The sequence below is a fragment of the Caretta caretta genome, chromosome 5, assembly GCF_965140235.1.
Source record: "Caretta caretta isolate rCarCar2 chromosome 5, rCarCar1.hap1, whole genome shotgun sequence".
Classification (NCBI taxonomy): domain Eukaryota; kingdom Metazoa; phylum Chordata; order Testudines; family Cheloniidae; genus Caretta; species Caretta caretta.
Genome location: NC_134210.1, coordinates 57,418,042 through 57,430,423, shown reverse-complemented (window position 1 = coordinate 57,430,423; position 12,382 = coordinate 57,418,042). Strand labels below are relative to the sequence as shown.

Genomic DNA, 12,382 nt, shown 5'->3' with positions numbered 1-12,382 from the left:
CATCACTACTACTCCCCCACATCCACTGCAGCTTCCGAGATTATCTGCTACTTTGAAGAGGGCTCTGGAAAGTGGAGGAAAGAACAGAGATGGACATGAGAAAAGCTCACCTCAGCAAAAGTGGTAATTGGTAACTGAAAGGGTGGGAGCGGATTAATTCACCTAAGGGGTAAATTTAGAGTGGATGGGGGAGAAAGGACCATGGCCACACACTTAGAGAACACCTACAGAAAAGGAGAGGGAAAACAAGAATCCACTGAAGGCAATATTGAAGGAATGATCATTGGGCGAGAATAATCAGGAGAAGGCAGAGTCCCTGAAGCACAAGCAGAAGGGGATCTTGGGGAGACGGAGCACAGGTGTAGTTTGAGGGAACAGGGGGTGTTCCCCGCTGCAACCTGCAAGCCCTGGGCAGGTGTGGAATTTACCCCATCATGTGCAGCCCTGTTGGCTGACTGGGGCTTCCTCCCCAAATATAGAAGTCAAACTATGCCTATGAGAAGAAGACCATCCGTAGTATCTGCAACACAACAAGGAGCCAAGAGTAGAGGCTATAAACTTGGTAAGGAGAAAGCTGAGTTACTCTGGTGAACACCAGGGGTCGGCAACCTATGGCACGCATGCCAAAGACAGCACGCGAGCCAATTTTTAATGGCACGCTGCTGTCTGCCGGGAACAGAAGCGAGCAATTAAAAATCATGCTTGGCCCTGCCCACTCTTCCTTGTCCACCATTCTCTCCTTGCAGGGCAGGCAAGCTTCCCCCTCCCCTCCCCTCTTCCCCCAGAGTGCAGGGTTCATGCCCCTCCTTCTCTCCCTCCCTGCGGCTGATCAGCTGACAGCCCTTGCTATGGAGGGGGAGAGGGAAAAGCAGAGCCGCAGTGCGCTCTCTGCTCCAGGGATGTTGGGGAAGGGGGTGGAATCGGCATATCCCCTCCAACCCCCTGCCGTGAGCCGCTCAGGACAGGGGGCTGGGAGTGCCCCCACGACCCCAGCCTACACCCCCAGTCCTCTGCCCTGACCTCTGCACCCCCTCACACACCCTCAGCCCTCTGCCTTGACCCTGAACCCCCCACACCCTCCAGCCCTCTGCCCTGACCCCTGCACCTCCTCCCACAACCCCAGCCCTGACTCCGGCACCCCACACACATACCCAGCCCCCTGCCCTGACTCCCATACCCCCCACACATACCCAGCCCCCCACACTCCATGCCCTGACTCTTGCACCCCCCACATCCACATCCCCATGCCCACCCTGAGCACCAAACGGGAGCTCCTGTACACACACCCACATTCCCAACTGCACCCCTCGCACCAAATGGGAGCTGCCCAGGTAAGCGCTCCACACCCAAACCTCCTGCCCCAACCCTGAGCCCCCTCCCTCATTCTAGCTCCTGGCCAGACCCTGCACCCCAACCCCCAGCCTCCTCCTTCACCCCCAGCCCTATTCTCAGCGCATTCCCACCCTCATCTCAGTGCAGAGAGAGGAAGAGAATGGGCCAGAACCAGGGAGAAAGTAGGTACCTACACTATGTGGACAAGGTCGGGACCCCAGACCGGCAGCGGGCTGAGCGGTGCTGGCAGCCAGAACCCTGGTTGGCAGGAGCCGGCAGACGCACCCCCAGACCCGTAGTGGGCTAAGCGGCCGCGGGCTGAGCCACTCAGCCCACTGCTGGTCTGGAGTCCCGGCCGCTGGCCCCACTCAGCCCGCTGCCAGTCTGGGGTTCTGGCTGCTGACCCCTTGTCAGCCGGGGTCCTGGCCACAGGCCCTACTCAGCCCGCTGCCGGCCTAGGTGAACGGAACCCCAGGCTGGCAGCAGGCTGAGAGGGCCAGTGGTGTAAGATCAGCATTTTAATTTAATTTTAAATGAAGCTTCTTAAACATTTTGAAAATCTTGTTTACATACGACAATAGTTTAGTTACGTAATATATAGACTTATAGAGAGAGACCTTCTAAAAAATGTTAAAATGTAGTATTGGCATGCGAAATCTTAAATTAGAATGAATAAATGAAGACTCGGCTCACCACTTCTAAAAGGTTGCCGACCCCTGCCATAGAATAAACTTTCAGAGGAGATTAGGTGAATCCAGAATCTGACTGTCTTTAAAAAGTGCTGCAAAACCTCTCTCTTCAAAAAGGCCTTTGCACCATAAGATGACACCCCTTCAATCCAAAGACCCCAATCAACCCAAAAACCAACCAGAAAAGATTTGAAACAAATAAACCTTAGAAAAATCAACAACACATAAAACAAAACAAAACTGACTTCATGCAGATTTTTTACCACCAAAAGGGGAGAATACCAGAGACTCCACGAGGGATTTCACTATTACTTTTGGTTTTACATGGAAGATGCTCACATACTACAGTAGTGGACGGCAGTACAACACCCTAAGTTAGACAGATAAAACTGAAGCAGTTATATAGGGTGGTTTTATTATTTATTTGTTTTAAACAAATAAGTACTTATTTAGACAGACACCAGTCCCTATATTCAAACATTTTCTTTTCTTCCAAATACATTGTCCCTGTAGATTGCCCTACATTTTGAAAAGTGAATTTAGTGTTAATAAAAAGTATTAGTTAGGCAGCCTTGGCGAACAAAAGTTCTTAATTTATCTACCGAACAAGTATAGCATTGGCAGTGGGACTGCAAGCTTTCCCCACCACAGGTGGAATACAACCCTGAGCTGGAGGGATTGTCTCTAAGGATGGAGTGGGCTGGAATCTGTGTTCATGACTGACCTTTTCATTTGCTGCAACTGAGACCAGCCCTGTCAATTAGTACAAACTATGATGGAGAGGTATTGATCTCGGTGTAGGGCTTGAACTGTTCAGCAGCAAAAATGAAATGATCATTCTGAGATGGGTGTGACATACATTTTTCCTGGGCTGTAAGAATTACTGACCATTTTGCACAATCATTTCTACAGCTATCATATTATATCTTGATTTGTTTGTACATTTATTTGATAAAACTGTCAAAAGATGGAAGTCTTGTTGATTGGCTCTCATCCCCTTTTGGTATACTTTCGCGCATTTCTGTATTTCTCAGATGGTACTTGGTGGTTGGGCTCTCAGATTAAGACTGCTGACATCCACATATAAAATATTCTTTCTATCATCATATTGTATTTGTGGTAAAGGCAGCTTTTTACCGCTTTCTACCATATTGTATCCAGTTTTGAAAAAACCCATAAATTGTCCAAACATTGATTCTCACGTTTGCTCCTGTCACTGTAAGGTTATCATAGCACATTATATTTGGCATTCTGTAACAGCTTTCTCTGCCAGTTGCTCACAGCTTGTCTCAAAGTCAGAGGTGATGCAGACTTTGTTCTCCTAATAAACAGCTGAACACTTGCACCCTTCACTGTACCTTTATTCTCTTGTATTAAATATCCTGCTTCTTGAGTGTGCCATCTACTTCTGTTGTCTCATCTTCCTTTCACTCCGCTCCCATCTGGACTCCACTAATTAAGTTTACATCTGCCCTGCTCCACTCTACTGAAACCGTCTTCATAGCCAGATCACCTTGACCACAAAATCTTTGTCCTGTCCAATGTAACAGTATCAGCAACCACTGAAGTCACTGTATACTGATTCCTGTCACACAGCAGCGGTAATAAATGTTTGTAACCCTGATCCATGTCATGTGCCAGTGACCAGGAAATATAATTCAGTTTCTTACCAGCACTCCTGTGTGTCACACCTTTATTACCAACACTGATGTGTTCCACTGCAATAAATGCCAGCAGAAAAAAATCAATTAATATTTTTTAATATTTGGAATACTTTTAATACTTGTTGCCAGTCAGTCCATAGGAAGAGTTCCATTCCCATATTGGATATTGCTCTTGAAGAGTAAATCCTGCTATCATTTCAAACTCCCTACTTTGTAAAATAAGGAAATCACATCGATTTCTATATGTGTGTGTAAATAATTTTAAAATGTAGTAAATGTTTATAATGTTTGTGTAACAATTCCTTCAAAATCATGATGACCTGTTCTATATTTTCTATCTATAAGGGGTTTGCAGGAAGAGCTAAAGGCCCAGTCCTGCTCCTAGTGAAATCAATGGAAGTCTTGTCATTGACCTTAATGAGATAGGATGAAGCCCTAAACCAGTAGGTCACACAGCACTCAGAAGGGGCATTGACCCTACTACATCAGCTCCAGGTCAGAATGTGAAGCTGTTACGATGTTGATATAATTATGCACATGACAATTACAGTATTGCACTGATACACAGTAGTTGGGGAGTTTATGACATGGTACCTTAGTGGAGCACCCTGTAAGCCCCATATTCCTCATTTACATATAATTGTGATATTGGATATAAAGCATGCCATGTGAGGTATCAGGGGAAAGGTTATGATCCGCTGAAACCCATCATTCCATGTAAATATGTGTGTAATTAATGCATATAAAATTATAAGAATTGTGGTGTATGGTTTTCACTAAAATACGCTGTGGGTTTGGGAAGCGCCTAGATACTAGCTCTTCAGAGACTATGACAAGGGAAGTGGTAACCAACACCCAGGTGGGTGCTGAACAGACATCACCAGCCATTGTCCAGCATAGGAGTTAATCAGGGGTGAGAGTGGGCCGGTACGGGCCGGTACGGCGTACCAGTAAGAAGCTGGTACCAGCCTGTACGCAGCCCATGTTAAAGAGCTGCTGTGCCAGAGCAGGTGCTCTCAGATGAGCCAATAAAGGGGGGGGGGGCATGTATGGAGCTGTTCCTGGGCTATGAAGGATGAGAGGGTAGCTTGATGAGACAGAGCTAGAAAGGGAAGTACAGAGTGAAGCTGCAGGGACAGAGGGTCTTCGGCAGTGGTCCCTGAGGAAGGGAGCTGGGGATGGGTAAGAAGACCCAGCTAAAAGGTTTGTTTTTCCTTTGGGAAAAGGTAGGCCAGCCCTTGCATCTTCTGTAGCTGCTTAGAGAGCAGGAGTGCACAGTAGTTCAGTGAGGAGGGGCTGTGTCAGCTGAGACGAGGTAGAAATGTGTTTGTGTTTGGAACTTTGTGTTAATAAAACCAGACCCCAAGAAGGGCTGTGAGTGGATAAGAAAGACTGGAGTTTGTTTAAGAAGCCCTGAAGAAGGGCAAAACAGAGGCATGGCATGGCAGAGGCACCCTTGGTCACAAGAGGGTAATCTGGAGGCAGATGATCCTATTACACTAGTTCAGTGGGAAATATTTTCATCTTTAGAATCACCATTATTGTGGCCCTTCTTTCTCTTCCCATTCCCCATCTCTGTGTCTCTCCTCTTTTCTTTCCACTCTGTTTCTTTCCCTGCCCCAAGTCCCAGTTCACTCTATGTGCTTCGTTCCCTTCTCCTAGTCCAGCTGATAAAATGATCGGCAATGAAATAATGAGTGCTGACAAGTAAAAACAGAGATGAATGGAAGAGGGGAGTTCACACTGCTCAGTCACTTTGTGAGGCTGACTGCAGATTCTGGAAGACAACACTGCATCAGTATCTCCCTTTGGCATTTGGAATATTAACTTCGCCAACAGGAGGGCTAGAAACATACTTTAAAAAAAATGAAAGCTTAGATTCTGCAGAAAAGGGATCTTAAAGAGGAGAAGGGGGAGAATGAGAAAAGCCACTCCAAGTTGAGTGGATGGAGAGGCAAATAAGGCCAGTCAAAAATTCTCCTTCAAAAAAAATTTTAAATGGGTTTTTAACTAAACAAAGGTGTTTATGGAAAGTGTCTGCTTTCCCAGAGAGAGAGAGAACAAAACCCCAAAATGTTCAGATGAAACCGCCCATCATCTAGGGCTGGATTTGGGGAGGAAGGCTGGAGGGATGTCTGACAAAAAATGGTTTTCAGTTGCTGAAAGCCAGAAAAAATTGGTTTTCAGATTTTCAATTAAAAGGCAACTTTTCCTGCTGAAAACGATGAAAATGAACAAACAAAATCATGTTTGTTAAATTTTTCTGGAAAACAAACAAATGAACAAACTAAAACCCTCCATCCAGCTCCAGACCCAACAGTGCCAGGAGGAGGGAAAAGGAGAAGTGCAGGAGGGATGAGTACCTTTCCCAGACCTGAAGAAGAGCTCTATATAGCTGGAAAGCTTGTCTCTCTAGTCAACACAAGCTGGGCCAATAAAAGATACCACATCCCACACCTTGTCTCTCTGTTACCCTAGGACCAACTCCTCCAACAGGGCAAACAATGACAGCAAGAAACAAGGGTGGATTCAGATTGAGGATTTGTGTATTTTACCAGTGTAAAATTAAGACAAGCTGACTTTGAATTAGGGGCAGTTTATAATCAGGCTAGGGCTAAAGAGGGCTTTGCAGTTTTCTGCTAATGCCACAAACTCGAAGTTTACTCTCAGTGCCAATGTAGTCTTGTAAAAGGGAAAAGATTGGTACAATCTGGGGAGAAACCAAAGGAGAGCCCTATAATTGACAGACGTCTGTTCCCTGTTGTATAGATGATCTCCATTCATTAATATATTCTGAGTCCCGGTCTCGGATGGAATTAGTTTTTCTTTTTTGATAAAAATAGAGGGCAGGGCAGAGATGTGGGGGAAGATCTCCCATAACTGTGCAGGCTAATAGGAAGCAGAAATAGAGGGCACTTGCTTGTGTGCGTGTCAATCAATTCACCTCTGAACTTCTTGTGGTTAAAGAACCCCATTCCAGAGAAGCAATTTGTAAACAGTATGGGCTATAACCTGCCGTCGAATTTTAATCACAACTCCCCATTGTCTGTGACGGGGAGTCCTGTTTAGAAACTGGGGGGACAAGAAAGTTTTAAGATACTACGTGTGCTATAGAAACCACATATTTGGAAATTAGACCAGCAACTCTTATCCTGATCCATAGAACAATTTACTGGTGTTCTGCAGAGAGCTGGCTGGTAATGAGATGGAACTCTCCTTCTCCTTTCCATCTGCCAAATGGCATGAAAAGATGGTGAAAACGACCTTCGATACTTTCCTAATACGACTTCCCCCTTTAAGAAATTATAGTTGCCCCAGTCATGAATGGGAGGGGAGGTGATCTGAACAATTGAAATTAGGAAAGGAGTTGATCCACAAGACAATGTCTCTTATAAAATGAGGTCCATAAGGGAAAAAAATCGGAAAATCCTGGGTTAAACAGACAGACGGGTTATTTAATTAAGCCTAAGTATGTTGCGTTAAGCTATTTCATAGATTTTATTATTATTTACTGATTATTACTGGTTACCAAAATATCTGTGCACAGAGAATAGCCTCCTCCTTTAAGATCTCACCCTTGTTTGAGTTTTTCAATGATGTCGCAACACTGAGGACTCAATTCTGATCTCTGGTGCCTAGCACACAAGCGGGAGCACCACTGGTTTGCGGTTATTTTAGCAATGTTTTAGCAGCAGCATCCGCTCAGAACCATAGCTGTGCCAGGAAACGTCTGTCTGCTAAAAGGCAGATATGTTTGTCTAATACATTTGTAATGGAAGATTTTGAAGAGGGGTTGTGATTTGATTAAATTTGGGAACTTTTAGTCTTATACACTGGTATATGCTTTTGTCTGAAATTGGTGCATCTAGAGCAAATTTAATCATTCCCCTGCTTAAATAAACAAGATACGTGAGTCTGCTCAGCTGTATAGATTTTACACAATAGTGAGTTTTTACACGGTTTTGGGCTAAATCAGTGATCCAGGTACAAAATCCTGCATTCAGGGATATCCAGTGTCTTGTGCCACTCTTAGGTGGACTTTGATTCCACAAACCAAACGATCCATTGGACTCAGACGTAGTTTTCTAAAAGAAATAATAAGAAAAAACTCAATACAAGCTATTAGAACATAAGAAATAGCCATCACTGTATGTAACTGTTCCAGACTGCATGAGAATGTATGAGAAAATACAAATGAATGGAAATCTCTTGTAAGTGAAGAGATATTGTAGTATTTCATGGCATGGGACACCTATTTCTCTCTGAAATTAAACTTTTTCCACTGGGTCATATCACAACTGAGCAACCAGTTTAGGATCAGTTCAGTCCTATCATTCCCTTTGATCCACTGTTGAAGAAGACTAGAAAGAACCTTGCTAAATACAACTCCATAGATCTAAACTATCCTGCAAGCGCATGGAAACCTGTGACTTTAAAGTGGGTTAGAAATTTGCTTTTTGCCTTTGAACTTTCTCCAGAGAATGAATATCAAGGCAGGGATAATGATGATGGTGAGGGTGGTGCTTTAGCAATTCCTTCAATGTTAGCCCATGAACTCTTCAAATGCATTTCACTCTTTCATGCGGAATGTCCCCTTTCCTTCATCTCACGTACTGGCACCATAATAGCGAGATCTTTTATGGAAGGGAAAAGCGAGAGGGGATCTTAATGCTCAGAAATCGGCTTCAAACACTTGATGTGTGTGTCATAATATTGTCCTTTGCTAGGAAAGTAACCAGAGACATAGCATGAAGTTCTAGAGAAGTGGATGCTTATGTCAGGGGATATATATTCTGAAAACCCTTCAGCTGACTGGCTCTCCTGCAATCTCTGCACAGAGTGCAAGTAATTTTGGAAAGGAAGAAAATTGCAAATAATTCAGTCCTAAATTCATTGTACTGAAGCTGTTGGTTAAAACATGTGGATTTCCCCGTGATAACCTGACAGGTGTTTCTCTGGTAAATAAAACGTGGATGATGGACTGTCGATAGATAGATTTAGAGGGTGATGACTAGTAAGATCTTTAATTCTAGGTCACAGATTATTATTAGGCTTTAACCTCCCACTATTTGCATGTTTTAAAGAATCTCTGATCTATCCGCCTGCTCTCATTTAGTGCAGGTGAAAGATTCATGTGTCAGCGGTTCTTATCAATCCTAACGCCATTTGCCTTTAAATGGGAAAGAAAATGTTGTTCAGAAAATTCTCTACAGAGTCAGAAAAATAAGGATTCAAAACCCACACTGTTCACTGCTGGCGTGCACGTCCCAACAAGTCTAGAATTGTTACATCTGTGGGGCAAAACCATTTCTTTTTCCTTGTGGTACTTCCAGACTTCACTAATGTGGGAAAGATACCTAACTATATGGCTCTTTCCCCACTTTGGTGGTGAACATCCAGAGTATGGGCGGAGTTAATATATTTTGTCTCCTTGTTTTACAGAGGGTGTTTTTCTTTCTTTCTTTCTTTCTTTTTGTTTGTCAGATATTGGTTCCTTTATTTAAGAGCAAAAACCAGTTCTTTTCTGTCACAGTATAGAAAATCTATCAAACCTGTGTAGCTACTATACTTACTTTTTCAAAAGGTGTATTTTGGATCACACACTAACTGCTTGGGTATTTCGATCAGTCTTTTCATTACACTGTATATTAATAATAGCCCCTAATCTCTAACCTGGACCAAAACGACCCTGCCTCTGTTTAATTATTGAACCTGGAGGGCAATTTTCTGCCATGACTCGTATAAACCCTTGCTGGGTTAAACAGAAGATAAAAATCAATACAATATGGGGAAGCTCTTCTTTTCTCCTAGCTGAGAGATTTTAAGGTTTCTAGTGATGGCTTCCCCTTCCCTCCCCGCATCCTCTATTCATCCTTTTCTTTATGAACCCATGCCATTATCTCAACAGTTTTACTTGGTTAATTGCAGTAAGACCTCTTTGTGATTTTTTTTTAATGCTGAAATTGAATAAATGCTTTCGTTTCTCTAACTTTCCCCATACATTCCCTACTTTTATTCGAGATCTGTAGTCACTTTTGTGTCAGCTATTTCTGTTGTCTCAATATTTTTCCAGGCAGCTAAGCTAACCGAAGTTTGGGACTTTTGTCCCATCTTCTTCATACAGTACATTTGTTTCACTTTTTAAGTTTCCGAAATGTGTTCCGCCCTCCGAAGCGATCGGACACCTTCCGTCCTTACTGGTGTGGTTTGCAAGTTTTCTCCTATACCATGTTCCCTTTCTCTACCTGATTAATTTGAGTTCCTGCTCTACTCGTCGTCTGTTTTCCAGAGCAGAGTTTTCTAAGTCAAGACATTACAAGACTTTTAAGTAATTCCATATCTAGTAGTAAGTGTACATACATGAGTCCCTTCTCATGCCTCGGCAGAAATCTCTCCTTTTTTTCTGCATTAGGATTAGCTAATAATTTACTAACAGAACGGCGCTTTTATATTCACGTTTTAAGACTGATTTTGATTTTAAGATTTTTGAAGAGAATGAATACTGAGAAATTGCCCTGGTGCTTACTTTTACTATTCACTTTACACTGGGTTTAATTTTCCACTGCACTGCGTGGTATTTTATGTATTTTCCTTCTTTCTGTCTTTCTTATGAATCTTAAAACTATTGCCTACAGCGAAAAGAAAAGTGCAAAGATCCAGATTGCAAGATGTGGGATAAAGGCACAAAGGGTCATACCCAAAAAGGGCTGATTACAGTAAAGGTAGTTGTAAAGATTACCTTAAAATACTAATTGTGAATTGTCTTTTTCCCCCCAGCTGTCATTTCCTGATACGTTATTTGCTATGAAATGTAAATAAACTAAACTAAACCAGAATGCTACATTAGGCATTTCCAAAAAGCCACAACCATGAGTTTGTTCTAATTGCCTTTTTAGAATGATTTTAACTGATTCTATCCGATTTTCAAAGTTTTATTCTGGTTGTTACTGGGATCAACGAAAATAAAGAATTAAATACTTGGTTATGTTTAACACACGAGGTGTTTCATGTTGCAGACACACTCTCAACATGTATGCTCAAGCTCTAAATATGCTACAAAGTGGTTGCATCCATAAACTCCTTTCATATTCAAGGTACCTCAAAGCCATTTATAATCAACATGCTCTGTAACTATCTGGTGGTTAAAATAATTTCCCATTCAAATATTTTTCTAACTTTTTAATAACCCTAATCGTTTCAACTTGGGGGAGGAAGGGGGGTTATGTTTGATAGTCACTTTTGTTATTTACACAAGTAATATTTTCCGTGCATTTTATTTGTTTAGTCAAGTATGCTCTTTACAATAAAGTCCTGCCTGCTAATCTCTATTTGCTGACTGACATTTTTGTTTGTTTGTTTCCCCTAGGGTGATATTTGGGGAGGTAGCTTCTGATGCTGCAACATGACCCTGGGTTGTGTTAACAGTGACCTCAAATGTCTTGAGCATGTCCCCCAAATGTTCCAAATCCTCCTTGCTCCCCCGAAAAAGTCAGTCAGTCAGAAATGTTGACGGTTGTTATTTTTTTTTAAACTGGCAGTGTAGCTAGATTAAGCCACTTGGGCTAAATCACATCTTCCGCGCTGGTGCTTTACACAGTTTATTTTTCCTAACTGGAGAACCGCACAGACCCTTCTACCCCAAGTAAACTGTTGAAGTGGAAGGGGAAGATGCTTTGAGGAAATTTACTCAAAATCTCCTGTGACAGTTCATCCGAACTGTATGTCCTTGATTCTCCACTAGAGGTCACTGGCCCATCGCAGTCTAGCTGCACCTAGTTCCACCTCCATTTCCTCTTACTCAAATTAGCACTGCGTTAATTAACACTGTAGTCCATCAACGGGCGTTTCTCTGTACAGTACAGGAGCAGAGCTTATATAGACAAACCAAACCACATATAAAAAGCACCTACCAAAACTCTTCATCATGTACAAAATGGGAAGCGCACGTCTGAGTGACCGAGGGCAAGGTATAGTGCCATCACTCTTTAACTTTTTGTCTTGTTTGCTTGCTAAGTTGCTGTGAAATAAATCTCTTCTCCCTGTGCAGGATCACTGGCGTTTTCACTCCCCTCCTCTGTCTCTCTGAGGCTGCTGGCCAGCACACAGATTCAATGGTGCTCCCAGCCTCAGTTAAGAAAAGGTGCTAGGAATTTGTTCGTCTAGGTGTTGAAAAGAAACAGAAATCAACCTAAAAGGGGAACATTTATTAGAGAATGAAACGATGAAAGGTTTTAATGTTGGCTTTCAATTCGATGGGTGAAATCAATGCAACAAACGGCCGGGGATTTACGACACTAAAATGAACAGATTTCTAATTCCTACTGTAAAATAATTAAAAGGGGCCAGGCAAAAGTGTGTGATAACACTTACTGGAGCAATAGGTGTATACTTTTATTTTATTTTTATGTTCTGTCGCGTGCCTTGTTTCTGAATCCCCGAAAGGTCTTTAAATATCTGTATTTCGTTTGATACCTATGTTTCCAAAAGCAAGTAAGGAGAATGTCCAAAAGCATTTTCCACGTTCGTTTGAAACAAGACCAACTGCTGGTCTCCGGGGGAACGTATGGGAGGTCGGGAGGTAAATTGAGTCATAGATTGGAATAAAAATTCCAGTGATCTAGCTTGCTTGATACAGACAAGTTTATTTAACACGTATTATTGAGTTTGATTACCTCTCTAGGGACAATAAATATTTCT

General features: G+C 42.7%; 2 long non-coding RNA genes across 7 annotated transcripts in view; one reads left to right on the top strand and one right to left on the bottom strand.

Annotated features, from left to right (window-relative positions):
* Nucleotides 1-12,382, bottom strand: part of LOC125637226 (uncharacterized) — a 157,563-nt gene that overhangs the window by 131,087 nt on the left and 14,094 nt on the right. The gene's annotated exons all lie outside the window — the stretch shown is intronic.
* LOC125637225 (uncharacterized) overlaps nucleotides 11,447-12,382 on the top strand; it is a 162,661-nt gene continuing 161,725 nt past the window's right edge. For 2 of the 5 annotated variants that reach the window (XR_012668463.1, XR_012668464.1), the window contains exon 1: nucleotides 11,456-11,652. This is a non-coding gene — a long non-coding RNA (uncharacterized LOC125637225). Of the gene's footprint in view, nucleotides 11,653-12,382 lie in introns of all 5 variants that reach the window. The other 3 variants (XR_007356869.2, XR_007356867.2, XR_007356868.2) reach the window with 3 other exon arrangements.